This window comes from Trachemys scripta, chromosome 2 (assembly GCF_013100865.1).
Source record: "Trachemys scripta elegans isolate TJP31775 chromosome 2, CAS_Tse_1.0, whole genome shotgun sequence".
Classification (NCBI taxonomy): Eukaryota; Metazoa; Chordata; order Testudines; family Emydidae; genus Trachemys; species Trachemys scripta.
Genome location: NC_048299.1, coordinates 233618893 through 233633896, shown reverse-complemented (window position 1 = coordinate 233633896; position 15004 = coordinate 233618893). Strand labels below are relative to the sequence as shown.

Genomic DNA, 15004 nt, shown 5'->3' with positions numbered 1-15004 from the left:
TCAGAAGTCTTAGAAGAGCAACACTCCAATGTGGAAACTACAGAACCCAAACCACCAAAAAAGAAAATCAATTTTCTGCTGGTGGCATCTGACTTAGATGATAAAAATGAACATGCGTCAGTCCACACTGCTTTGGATTTTTATTGAGCAGAACTCATCATCAGCATGGACGCATGTCCTCTGGAATGGTGGTTGAAGTATGAAGGGACATCAGAATCTTTAGCACATCTAGCATGTAAATATCTTGTGATGCCAGCAACAACCGTACTATGAGAACCTCTGTTCTCACTTTCAGGTGACATTGTGAACAAGAAGCAGGCAGCATTACCTTCTGCAGTAAACAAACTTGTTTGTCTGAGCGATTGGCTAAAAAAGAAATCAGGACTGAGTAGACTTGTAGGCTCTAAAGTTTTACATTGTTTTATTTTTGAATGAAGATTTTTTTTTTTACATGATTCTACATTTGTAAGGTCAACTTTCATGATAAAGAGATTGCATGACAGTACCTGTATTAGGTGAATTGAAAAATACTATTTCTTTTGTTTTTACAATGCAAATATTTGTAATAAACAATAAATATAAAGTGAGCATTGTACATTTTGTATTCTGTGGTATAATTGAAATCAATATATTTGAAAATGTAGAAAATATCAAAAAATATTTAAATAAATGGTATTCTATTATTAACAGTGCAATTTATCGCAATTAATTTTTTTAATCGCTTGACAGACCTAATGACTACTGATACTAGGAAGAAGCTAGAAAAGAGCCAGAAGAAAAGATAGAGTGGTGTACAAAGGCCACTGTACTTTCTATTTATGCCTCATTGCCATTTTCTTCTGCTCACAATTCTGCCCCTTTTTTCCACACAATCTGGTTAAACCGATGGTCTTGATTCTCCTCTGCCTTGCACCCTGTGTACTCACTTACACCTGTGCAAGCTAAGTAGAACATTCCATTCACTCCAGATAGAGCATTTTTCACCTACTCTACGTTGGTGTAATTGACTACAAAAAAAGCCAGATGAGGTGAATCAGGTCCTGTATTTAGAACTTGAAGCTGGAATCCCACAATTCGTTGTGTGCAGGTGCAGCTCTGAACTTATGCACAATTAACTGGCAAAGTGGGGCTTGAACTTTTAAAGTGTCCTGAATTTTAATAATTGTTTTAGTTAATTTCTGATGTTATTAAATAAGAATAATAAAGGTGATACAAAAGGGGAAAAGGGACCCAAAAAAATCCAGAGTTAAAGCAATAGTGGATAGATTGTAAACTGTTTCTTCCTTTCCTCAGAAAGAATGAAGAAATCAGCCTTACCATTATCATTCATAAGTTATGGTTTTTATGTTAATATAAGCAACAGCATTAAACTAAGTTCTTCTCTAACTTCAGCACTAACCAAAAAAAAAGGAATGAAAGATTTAAAAAAAAATAAGAATGAGAAATTAAATGGATTTGCACATCATAGACATTGCAAACTTTGAAAAAATAATTGTAAGGTTGTTGCAGTAGAACAATGGAAAGAATCAGAAAAAATCCCCAAGAAAGACAGACTCACAGTCATCTGAAAAGCCTAGAACTTCAAGTTTTGAAAGCAAAAATTTAAAACGATGTGGCACATTTTAATTAAAACATATCCCATAAAATTGGGAAAAGATAGTTTAAATATAACCTCTCGGAAAATAGTACATGCATTAACACAGAAAGTTCAAATATGAAACATGAGTTTTAAAGGAAAATGATTAGTATCAAACTATTATCAAATATTCAACATCTTATAACTTAGGGGATCTGGGTGTGTTTAAGGGGGAAAGAGTTCTTTCGGTGTGGCTTTTCTATGAATGTGGCTATGTTGCTTATTATAACTAATGCTGCTCTAGAGGCTAAATAACTATAATAAACTCAGGCCTAGTCTACACTACGAGTTTAGGTCGATTTTAGCAGCATTAAATCGAATTAAGCCTGGACACGTCCACACGACGAAGCCCTTTCTTTCGACTTAAAGGGCCCTTTAAACCGGTTTCTTTACTCCACCTCCGACGAGGGGATTAGCGCTAAAATCGGCCTTTGCGGGTCGGATTTGCACATGGCTGGGGCCTGTACTTTGTGAGAGGTCTATGTCCATGTCAATTTCCTCATCACTCTCGACGCCGCGCTGCAATTGCTGCAATCGCCTCCTTGTCTGATTTTGCTTTGGCATGTTCTGGCTCTGCATATACTGCAGGACAACGCGCGTGGTGTTCATAGTGCTCATAATTGCCGCGGTGATCTGAGCGGGCTCCACGATCCCAGTGCTATGGCATCTTGGCTGAAAAAAGGCGTGAAACTATTGTCTGACGGAGGGAGGGAAGGAGGGGCGAGTGACGACATGGCTTACAGGTACAGGGAATTAAAATCAACAAAGGTGGCTGTGAATCAGGGAGAAACACAAACAACTGTCACACAGAATGGCCCCCTCCAAAGATTGAACTCAAAACCCTGGGTTTAGCAGGCCACTGATTTCATGGAGGGAGGAGGAAGCAAATGAATGCAGAAAAAATCTGGTCCATCTATTTTTTACATCTTAAGCTGGCAGCAGACGGTGCAGCATGACTGATAGCCATCAGCATCTTCTGGGTGCTTGGCAGAAAATGATGTACTATGACTGCTAGCCAACATCGTCAAGACGGTTCAATAGGCCAGGAGACAAAACATGTCTGCCCAGGTGCCTCTGACTGAACTCACTGAGGAATACAACGATGACGGATACCAGTCATAATACACCCTCCACTGCCAAAAGGCAAGGAGCTGCTGCTGTGTAACAATGCAGCCCCATGTCTGCCAGCACCCAGATAGCCGATGATGGCTACCAGTCATACTGCACCGTCTACTGCCAAAAGGCAATTAGCTGCTGCTGTGTAGCAATGCAGTACCACGTTTGCCGGCACCCAGATGACATATGGTGATGGTGAGCTAAGCGGGCTCCATGCTTGCTGTGGTATGTTGTCTGCACAGGTAACCCAGGTAACCCAGGTAAAAAGGCACGAATCAATTGTCTGCACGAATCTGTTGCTCTGACGGAGGGGGAGGGGCCTGACGACATGTACCCAGAACCCCCGCGACACTGTTTTTGCATCATCAGGCATTGGGATCTCAACCCAGAATTCCAATGGGCGGCGGAAACGGCGGGAACTGTGGGATAGCTAAGCACAGTGCAACGCTCCGGAAGTCGACGCTAGCCTCGGTACTGTGGACGCGGTCCGCCGACTTAATGCACTTAGAGCATTTTATGTGGGGACAGACACAATCAACTGTATAAAACTGATTTCTATAAAACCAGCTTCTATAAATTTGACCTAATTTCGTAGTGTAGACATACCCTCAGTTGCTGATCCTTCTCCCAGTAAACTCAATGGCAAAGTTTCCTTACTAGTGTCTAAATGTTTTCTCCCTAGTATAACTAAGCACTTGTTACAATGGTCAATGTCAGTGAGACATGTTCAGCATTGACCTCGGAAGTAGAGCTAGTTGGGAATTTTTTGACCAAATGTTTTTTGATTGGAAAATATTAATTCATTGAAACCAAAACGTTTTGCAAAAAAAGTATTAGTTTTGCATACATTTTCATCAGGAAGATGTCTGAGGTTCAGGAAGAAGGAGAGAAGGAAGGAGAGAGAGAGAGAGACTCACACCCCTTCCTTCAGAATAACCAACAGCCCAATGTTTGGGACAATCTCATGGGATGTAGAAAACACAGATTCAAGTCTCTGCTCTGCCTAATTCAGAGTAGGAAGTTGAACGTGCATGTCCCAGCTGAGTACTCAAACCATCAGACTATTCTGGTGTTAGACTGCCCTTTTTATTTTTTAATGAAAATTTCAAATGGTGTAGCTTTTGTTCTGATGCAGAAAAAAACCCAAATTTTAAAACCTCAAAATTTTTCGCAAAATGATTTTTGTTTTTTAACCAGCCCAAATCTAAAGCATTAAACACTGAACATCATTAAAAAAAACACATAATTCTGAAGTAGAATATAAATAGCTCACTGTAGTAAGCATTTCAAGTATAGGAAATAGTGCAGTACAGAATTCATTCACTCTATTGCCCCTTTAGTCTGGCTCTGCTAGACCCCACACACCACTGCTTCAAGCCTGTGTACAGCAACTGGGAGCAAGAACCTTTATCAAGAAAGTAAATATCCATCCTCACTATAAGCAAAGTAACGATAGGACTCTAAAGATGCTCATTATAGTCCAGATGCAGGAAATGCTAAAGTGTGCTTGAGAGAAAAATTATATGTTCTTTCATGTTACTGTTTCTTTTAACGTTCAATTAGAGTTGCAAAATTTGAATCTGGGCTTAGACATTCCAAAGTACAAGGGATTTCAGATGCTACCAGGGTTTCCAGGTATTTGACTTGGCCCGTTAGATTGAAATGTTTGGATTCCAAACTCCTCCCCCATAGTTTGGCCATTGGATGGGGGAGGAAGAAGGAGAGTCATTATTTGGACCTATGTCTGCATTCTGCAAATTGTTTCCAGAATGACTGATGAATACTCCAGAGTTTAAACTGAGAAAATATTCTTATTTGGGGATGTGGAGCAGCCAGGGCCGGATTAAGACCTTTAGAGGCCCTAAGCACCGAAAAGATTATGGTGCCCCCCCATATGTAATTCAAAATAAAAACAATACTATACTATAAAATAAAATTTTATTTTTCGAAATGACACAAAACTTACATGTATGCTGAAATTAAAATAGCTTCTTTCTAGAGTTTGTGATTGCAAAATTCTGGATAAGTTCATCGAAGCTGACTCGACGAAGCATGTCTGCTTCCATACACAATAGGGAAGTGAATCAACTCTGTCCTGACACATTGTTGTTCTCTGAGGGTTTTTTATTCTTTTCAGCTGAGAAAAAGAGTGTTCTGAGGAGCAGTTAGTAATCATATGCAGTGTGATCTCTACATTTGGAAATACACATTGTATTCTGTCTTTCAATATTGTGTCATGAAGATCAATATGACTGAATTTCATTTTTCCTGTTTGATTAAACTTTGTGTGCATATAACAGTGGAACTGCCGTACTTCTCCACAGAGATTCATGTTCAAGTCAACAGGGTATGAGTCAACCAGCTTTTGGGAACCTTGTGAATATTTTTCATCAGATAAGTCCACATCGTTGAGAAAAAAAAAATTTACTTGATACTCCTTTGTACACTCCACCTCTCCTCTTCATCTGAGCTTCAAGTGTATCAATTATAGTGTAGTAAGTAGATACATGAAATTTGTCTCTAGGATTCAATGCTGCTTCTGTTGCACTGCTATCATGTGCTTGTTTTTTCCTGATTCGCTTGCGGGACTGGGCTTCTTTGTAGTTAGTATCAGGCAAGATATCTTTTGATATGTCTTCAGATCTTTCGAATTCATTCCTCAAAGTGTGTAAGTGGTCTGCTAATGATTGACAGAGGTCTGTAAATGTTTTCAAATCCAATTCTTTTTCTTGGAGAGTTTGACTTGTGTGGTAAAAGTGCTGTCAAATTTCATTCCACATGGTCAACATGAATACAAACTCTAGTTCTTGCATCTTGTTTGCAATGTTTTCTCCCTCTCATATAGTTTCTCCTTTTTTGTGATTGGTCTTCAGCTATACTTTCTAATGCATCCACAATCTTTGAGTAGGACTCCAGAATTGCACTTGTTGCAACATGGCCTCCCAGCGAGTATTAGAAAGAGATTTCAACACATGATCATTGCCCAAATATGTTTTAAGAACTGCCCATCGGTGTGTTGAGGCAGAGAAAAATTTATAAAGTAATTGGACTGTTAAGAAAAACCTAACTGCCACCGGACAACAATCAACAGCACTGCGGCCAACAAGATTGAGAGAGTGTGCAACATATGGTATGAATATGGCATATTTGTTCTGTTCTAAAAGCTTTTTCTGCATTTCTTCATAACACCCTGACATGTTGGCAGCGTTGTCATAAGAATGACCTCTGCACTTTGAGAAATCTATTTTGCAAACTTGTCACAGATAATGCAGTACTTGATTTGCCATTTCTTCAGTTTGGCTTTTCAAATTGAGGAATGTTATAAATCGTTCAACTGGTTCTCCATCTGTGGGAGACACATATACTCAATTGATCAATATGTGAAAGATCAGGTGTAGAGTCAACAGATAAACTGAAGTACCCAGCAGTACTTATTTCATCCACAATAGCTGAATGAACTTTGTCATTTATTAGACCAATGAGTTCATCACATATTGTCTTGGATAAGTATGATGGGTTACCTTTGCCAGCATTCCCATATTTTGAGATACGGCCTGCTAAAAATGGGTCAAACTGAGCCACATGTTCCAACAATCCCAAGAAATTTCCATTCTGCAAAGATCCAAATGTGTCATTTGATCCCTGGAAAGGCAGACCACGTTCAGCTAATGTTTGAATAACAGCTATAACACGCTGCAAGACATGTTGCCAGTATTCACGCTCCCCTTTAATTTGTTCTTCCAATTTTTGTGTCAATCCAAAGCCCTGTCTTCGATTTAAATATGTCAACATTGAATCTCTGTGAGTAGTGCTATTTTCATGTTGTTCAATTAAAACAGTATTCCGCCAGTCACTAAATCGATCTGCAGCAAAACAGGATGTTGACGGTTTATATGTAAAAAGTTTGCAAACAGAACAGTACACAGAGCCTGTCGATGGTGAATACAGTAGCCATCCTCAAGTGTATTTCTCACTATTCGATTTCATGCCAAAAAATATTTTTTGTGGACAATATCTTGTTTGTTTGCCATTGGTAAAAGTCCAACATGATTTCTCAAATGGCCCAGTGTGGAGTTGAAAGTCATTTGGTCCACGATCTATCCAGTAAGCTACATCATCAGTACTGAAATCAATGCACATACCAGGATCTTTTCTCTTATTTTTACAGCATGGGCAGGTTCAGTCTCTGACACATCCATACCTTCTAGAACAATGTCTGTTTTACCACTAGGAGTAGGATGATCAGTTACAGTCTCTGACACATCCACATGTTCTGGAATGGTGTTTGTTTCACCAATAGAAGAAGGGTCAGTCTCTGAAACACCTACAGGGTTTGGAACGATGTCTGAGCTACTGAGAGGAGATGTTGCTTCTGATGGATTGGCTTTGAAAAATGATGTCAGCTTTGGAAGATTTTGGAAAATGTCACAAGTTTTTTGTTTCTTCTGCCAGTTTCTGTGCTCCACTCAGTTGATTACGTTTCATCCTGCCCCTTATCTCAGTTATCTGAACATAAAAAAAAAAATTACACAATGTACACTATTTTATGTATATATATATAATATATATATATATATATAAGAAAGAAAAAAACGAATCAAGTACGTATAACTCAGAAGAATATATCAATAATAAAACATAAATTTATTGCAATACATGACAAGATCTGATTTCCTCACATTATTTCGATCTACTTTGGTAGGATGCTCCCCTGGTTTAGGTTGGGATAAGTAATAAAAAGAGAAAAGAAAAATGGGGGAAGAGTGTCTAGTGGAGTGTAAAGAAGTCTAACAAAGTTCTGATTTTTCCCATGACGACTACTTCGATACTTTTTTTGAAATATCAAATATCAAATTAAAAAAAAACATTTTTGGTGTCCCCTGCTTTGCTGGTGCCCTAAGCATGTGCTTAGTCTACCTATTGGGTAATCCAGCCGTGGGAGCAGCTATTATTGAGATCAGACTTGCAAATACTGCAATTCAGGACAATTTAAAATGGAAACAAGGATAAAATATGAATTACAATGGACTAGGAAATGATGGCAGCATCAGCATCAGCATCACTCAAGCAGGGAAGGAGAAATCAGATTCCTTTTGTTATGACTGTGGGTGAGGAAAAAGTGAGCAATGCCTGCAAGATGGCTGAGATTCTGTTAAATATCAGCTGTGTCCCTGATTGGCTGGAATGTTCTCATGACATGTGCCAGTTCTCAAGAGATTTGAAAACATGCTTCTTCCCCCGAATCCTTTTCTGCATGCTCCTGAATACCTTGCAGCTACTTATTTTTCTTCTGATATTCAGAAATACTTGGCTCAGCAAATCTGATCAGCATTCCTAGTATTTGAGAAATGCACTGTTCAGTTAAACCCTACCTAGTATAATGAGGTTTCAGGAAACAATGATCCACAAACAATTATACTGTCCATTTGTCTCTTTCTAATATATTTAGCGAATCAATAAAAATTAACCACCAAGCCATTACCTCTAATAACAGTGTGTCCACTTTAATTATAAAGAAACTGATAGTGAATGGTGTTCACTTAAAGCTAGCTATTTATGATGCCACTCTTCCTTAGGCTAATTCAATATATCTTATTGTGATGAAGGGGAGCCAAAGAAGAAAAAGAAAGAATTTGCATTTGAGGATATTAATGATACTGTCACTCCATTTAGGTCCATAAAAATGGATATGGTTTGTTGATAAATTGTATAGTCAATTGCTTGACCACACTTTGTTTTTTTATCTTGTTATTCAATATACTCATGAGCCCAAATAACCAATCTCAGTCAGGTTTATTAACATGGTACAGGAAAAGGATTCTCTATGATACCAGTCTCCAAAGGACAGTCCCATGCAGTGACGTTACAGTCACCTTACAAGAAGGTGTGCTCCCCAAGTTGCATATTTCAGCTAGTATTATTTATATGATTTTACAAGTTACATATTTCTTTACGTCACTAAAATCCAACCCATCAGTTTGTTCCAGTTCCCTAACTTGTTGTTTTGTGCCTCCCTTATCTTTGTTTTGGATACCAGCATTCCAGGTACTGATCTGTGAAGATACTTTCCTACCTTGTACAAAGTCACAGAATGAATAAATCTTGACTTTGACAAGTTTCCTATCTGCTTGTGCCAAATGCTTACTTCAGCAAACGCAAGATGTTATGGGATACTTAGCATAAGTAAACAGGATTATAGTATAAGTCAGTTAAGACTGTATCACTGTTACAATATTTGTGCTTAATGTTATTGCTGCTTAATTCATTGTATATATGTTACAGATAATATATATTGTTAATATGATATATATTTATATGCCACCAAGCATATATTAGTCAACCTAATCCATGGAGAAAAAGTACCAGTCTGACAAATTAAAACAGACTTAAACCCCAAAATTAAAACTGCAGAATCAGGATCCTACCTCCCTAATTACTGCTAAAAAAAAAAAAAAAAAAAAGCATTTAACTTCTGTTTTTATTTGAAAAAAACTCTTTACAGATTTGTCTGCAGATTAATATTTAGACAATACTCATGCTTAGAGGCCAGAACCAATTGTTTCAATACTTACACAGTTATAATCTTTTTCATATATTATTTCTATCTGACTTCAGTAAGTTTTATGTTTGGAGTCTGCCAGAGCTAAATATTGGTTAAATGTAGAATGAGAACTTCCTCAGGTCTTTCCCATCCCTAGTTCACCAAAAATCTCAATTCTGAACATAGCTGCTCAGATACTCTGGTGAAAGGGACCCTAAAATAATCTAGACACATAGATCAAAAAAGAGAATAACTTCATGAAGTAGGTGCATTGATGTGCAACAAAAGCACAGCAAAGGTTTCTGTACTCTGCATGCTGATCTTTGTTTTGGCAGGTGAGGGTGGGGGAGGTTAGGTCTGTGGGCAGACTTTCCTTTAGTGAGGGTGAACAGCATAATGTTCCCTGTTCAGAGCTGGGTCAAAAAACTTGGTGGCTTGTCCAAATCCTTGAGTCCACTCTCCATCTAAGAGGCAGGTGATCAGTTGATCATTATTTAAAAATCCCATGATAATTTGGAAAGGTGATTTGTTTGTGCATGGCTCTTACTCATTTCATTTATCTTTTGTGGGAGAGATTTATTAGCTCATTGATTCTTAAAGAGACATTGCACTTGATCATAGCCAAAGCCTTTTGTTGTTGTTGTTGTTCTGGACTCCTAAAGTCTCCCTCTATGGTTTCTGTTTTGAATAAAATAACTACATTTCATGTGATTTGGTGTCTGGACTCTGCATGGCACCTGCTAGGTTGGTGGTTAAAAGCCTGTGACTTCGCACAACCGATGTCAGCAATTAAATATGCCACACTAATTGGCCAACTGGTGTACTCCTTCACTTACGCCCAGGACTGACTCGGAGCTGCAGGAAACTTGACCCTGGCAAGCCTTATGTTTATGATTGAACTCCAGCTGAAAGAAGCCTTCATTTTATATTCTGACTAAAAGTAGTTGTGCAGACTAAAGATATAACCAACTGACTCAGTGATTGGGGTGTCACCTTGTGATACAAAAAAGAAGGTAGCTTTCCCCTAAAGGTCAAACAGCAGTGAATGTTTACAAGTTATTCCAAGCAAGCTCAGCTGGGAGTTGTCACCAGTTGGGAGAGTTCAAATCAGCAAACAGTTCACATCAGTTCTGGTTCTAATTTACTTCAGAAATAGATATCCAGAAACGTAGCTTCACTATATTGGGTTCAGAGTCAAGTAAGCAGTGAATTAATGGGCTAAAAGCTGCAATGGGTCAGTGCATCTAAACTTAGTTTGAAATTGACTTTCACTTGCAGAACATTTGTGTGAGAGCCAGAACTGAACAGACGGGAAGCTGAATTTTCGGTTAAAAAAGATATTCTCAGATTCACATTAGTTTTGCTAATACAAGCAGCATTCTCTGGCAAGAAGCAGTATGCAGCTTTGCGGGGTTTAGAAAAGGTTTAAACAAAGATGGAAAAAGTGCTTCAAGAAATAAAGGAAGCATTTAGCCTTTTAAAATATTTCTTACTGCAATAATAACAAGCACACTGTGTGTCTATTTCTCCTCCCCCTCCCTCAAGCCACCCAACAGTGGAGCTCTTTGCTCTGCTATAAAATCCTTGGCATATATTGTCACAGACCCTGTATGTCTACACAGAAATGATAGGACAAGAAACATCAGGCCTTATATGTATCTCTTCTTCTAGTTCCTACAGATTAACGTATGATTTATATTGATTTTTCCAGAACAAGTATATAACCTACCTATACTTACTTTTCTTCATTGAAAATATTTTCCTAGTGTCTTAAAATGTTTAAGAAATTGATTAGTTCATTAGTAACTTGGAAATTTTAAGTAAGCAGTACTAGCGGTATGATTCTTTTCCCTCTCTAAAGAATTATAGATGCAACTAGAATAGTCGGTGGAATTTAAGCACGTACTTAAGCCTGCAGAATTGGGGCTTAAACTGGAAGAGATTTGGACCCTAAACTTTTTCAAAATGGCTACCTCCTTGCAAAAATGGGGGGCTCAGAGGATCATAGGAATATCATATTTTGGTAATTCCTTCATCAAGCTCAGAAGCTGTAAAGGTTGTCATTCCGTGTCATGTCTGGAACTCTTTCCCCCAAAGATTAAAAGGAAATTTGGTCCAGTTGTTAGGTGACTATAAATTGGGAAACCTTAGTTCAAATCCCTGTTCTACCTGTGTGACCTTGTCAAATCATGCAGTCTCTCTGTGTCTCACTATTATATCCATTTTATGGATGGGGAACTATTTCCCTACCCACAGGGGTGTAGTGAGGATAAAATACATTAAACACTATGCAATGCTTTGAGATCTACTAATAAGAAGTATATTTATTAAATGCAGGGATTCTGGGGATTACATCTCACCAGAGAAAATATGAATGGCCATACTGGGTAAGACCATTGGTTCCTCTAGCCCAGTATGCTGTCTTTTGACAGTAGCCAATGTGAGAAGCTTCAGAGGGAATGAACATGACAGGACAATTATTGACTGATCCTTCCCCTGTGGTCCAGTCCCAGCTTGTGGCAGTCAGAGATTTAGGGACATCCAGAGCAGAGGGTTGCACCCCTGACCATCTTGGTTAATAGCCACTGATGGACCTATTTTCCAGGAACTTATGCAGTTCTTTTTTTAACCTAGTTATACTTTTGGCCTTCAAAATAGCACCTTGCACACTGTGTGTTGTACGAAGTACTTCCTTATGTTTATTTTAAATCTGCTGCCTATTCATTTAATTTGATGATCCCTTGTTCTTGTGTTATGTGAAGGGGTAACTCACACTTCATTTTTCACTTTCTCCACACCATTCATGATTTTATAGATCTCTATCATGTCCTCCCTTAATCATCTCTTTTCTAAACTGAACAGTCCCAGTCTTTTTAATCTCTCCTCATATGGAAGCTATTCAATACCCCTAATCATTTTGTTACCCTTCTCTGTATCTCTTCCAATTCTAATATATCTTTTTTGAGATGGGCAACAGAACTTCAGCAATATTCAAGGTGAGGGGGTACAATGGATTTATATAGTGGCATTATGATATTTTTTCTCTTATCTATCTCTTTCCTAAAGGTTCCAAACATTCTATTAGCTTTTTGACTGCTGTTGCACACTGAGCAGATGTTTTCAGAGAATTATCCACGACACCTAGATCTCATTCTTGAGTGGTAACAGCTAATTTAGACCACATCATTTTGTGTGTATAGTTGGGATTCTGTTTTTTAATGTGCATTGCTTTGCATTTATCAACACTGAATTTCATCTGCCATTTTTTTGCCCAGTCACCCAGTTTTGTAAGATCCCTCATTGTTTACCCCTTTTTCCAGATCATTTATGAATATGTTGAGCAGCAATGGTTCTATTACAGATATTTTGGGGACCCTCAATTGTTCATTTATGTGTCTGATAATTCTGTTATTTACTATAGATTCAACCAATTTGCCTGGTCCTGAAGTTAATTGCCAGGACTGGCTCTGGAGCCTCTTTTTTAAAATTGGCATTATATAAGATATCCACCAGTCATTTAGTGCAGAGGCTGATTTAAGAAATATGTTACATGCCATATTTAGTAGTTCTGCAATATCATATTTGCATTCCTACAGAACTCTAGGGTGAATGCCATTTGGTCCTGGTGACTTATTACTGTTCAATTTATCAATTTGTTCCAAAACCTCTACTATTGACACCTCAATCTGGGATAGTTCCTCAGATTTGTCACCTAAAAACAATGGTTCAGGTTTGGGAATCTCCCTCACATCCTCAGCAGTGAAGACTGAGGCAAAAAATGCATTTAGCTTCTCTACAGTGACCTTCAGTGTTCCTTTAACACCTCCATCATCCAGTGGCCCCACTGATTGTTTAGGGGGCTTCCTATTTCTGATATACTTTTGGTTTTTTTGCTCTATGTTTTTGTTTCTTTTGCTAGTTGCTCTTCAAATTCCTTTTTGGCCTGCCTAATTATACTTTTACATTTGACTTCCCAGAGAGTTTATTCTCCTTTCTGTTTTATTCAGTGGGGTTTGACTACCAAGTTTTAAAGAATATATTTTTGTCTCTAACCACCTCTTTTACTCAGTTGTTTAGCCATGGTGACATTTTTTTTTTGTCTTGTTTTTTATGGTCGTTATTACCAAGCAGTTCAGCTATATTCACCTCTTGGACCAAATCCTTTGCAACACTTAGGACCAAATCAAGAAATGCTTGATTCCTAATAAAACTAAATCCTTTCTCCCAAGCACATTGTCTCATCCACACAATGAGACCCTTCAGTTCTTCCTGTCTAACCAGGGCCAGCTCCAGGTTTTCTGCTGCCCCAAGCGGCGGAAAAAAAAATGCCAATCAGCGGCACTTCGGTGGCAGCTCAATCGTGCTGCACCATTCTTCGGCAGCAGTTCGGTGGTGGGTCCTTCACTCCCTCTTTTCCTCTTTAGCAGCACTTCGGTGGCAGCTCAAAGAGGAAGAGAGGGACTGAGGGACCCGCCTCCTAATTTCTGCCGAAGACCCGGACATGCCGCCCCAATAGCGGATGGAGTCTGCCCCTTTGTATTGGCCACCCCAAGCACCTGCTTCCTTAGCTCGTGCCTGGAGTGGCTCTGTGTCTAACTAGCCCTGTGTGTGGAACTGGAAGTATTTCAGAGAATGCCGCCATGGAGACCCTGGACTTTAATCTCTTACCTAGCAGCCCAAATGCGGCCTCTAGGACCTCTTTCCTATCTTTCCCTATGTGATTGGTAGCAACATGTACTATGACCAGTGACTCCTCCCCAGTGCTGCACATAAGGCTGTCTAGAATGACTTGAGAGCAGGGAATTCACCATGTGGTTCTCCTGTTTAACACAATCCATCTATATTTCTAATAATCAAATCCTCCATTACTATTAACTGTCTCTTCCAAATAAGGGGGGTCCCTTCTCCCAATAACAGGGGGAGGATGGACAGTGAGGGAAGGATAGTGGAGTGGAAGGAGGGAAGAGCAGGAGGAAGCAGGACAGTTGTGAGGATGGAGTGGAGGGAGAGGCAGGGCAAGGGGGGGCTCCATCCCCGCCACACCTTCTCACACTTCCTTGTCAGACCACCAACAATTATAAGATTGACCCCCAAATTAGTATTTTGAAAACCATCAAATCATGTTTTTGACTCTGTCTTTTGACTTTTATTAACTCCCTTCTACTCCTCTGTCAATGTGTGTGTGATAATGTCAGGTTGAAAAGTCAATGTTTAATACACACAAAAAATGCACTCTGTTCTCTGACTACTCGGATGGAAACTTCACTTATCCTCACCTCATTCCTAAGATAAGGGAACTGCCATCTATTTCCTACTATTGTTTTGACTCTCTATCCTCCTAGTTCATTTCTTTTCATAAGAGAAGGGATGAATGGTAAGTAGTTTGAAAAACACTGACCTTATTACTGTATCATGATTCACAGTCACAGATAGACATATTTTTAGGGTTGATGAGTTACAGATACAGATATTAAAGAACTTTAAACTTATATCAGTCATTCATATAATCAATAATGTCATAGTAAAAACAACAGGAGACTGGTTTAGCATTTTGCAGGAAGTAATTCCCTACTACGCCCTGCCCCACTTCTTTGCCCAAGACTGGGCAGCACCTCCACACACACTCTCCTGCCTCCTACTGCTGCCAAACCCCACACACATTGTCCTCCCCCCATCAGCCAGGCCTCCCCCTGCTCCACCTTCTACATGCT

The 15004-nt window shown here is 39.0% G+C and overlaps 1 pseudogene; it reads right to left on the bottom strand.

Annotated features, from left to right (window-relative positions):
- Window positions 1–5634: 5634 nt before the first annotated feature.
- The window catches only part of LOC117871825, a 63625-nt pseudogene continuing 54255 nt past the window's right edge, over window positions 5635–15004 (bottom strand).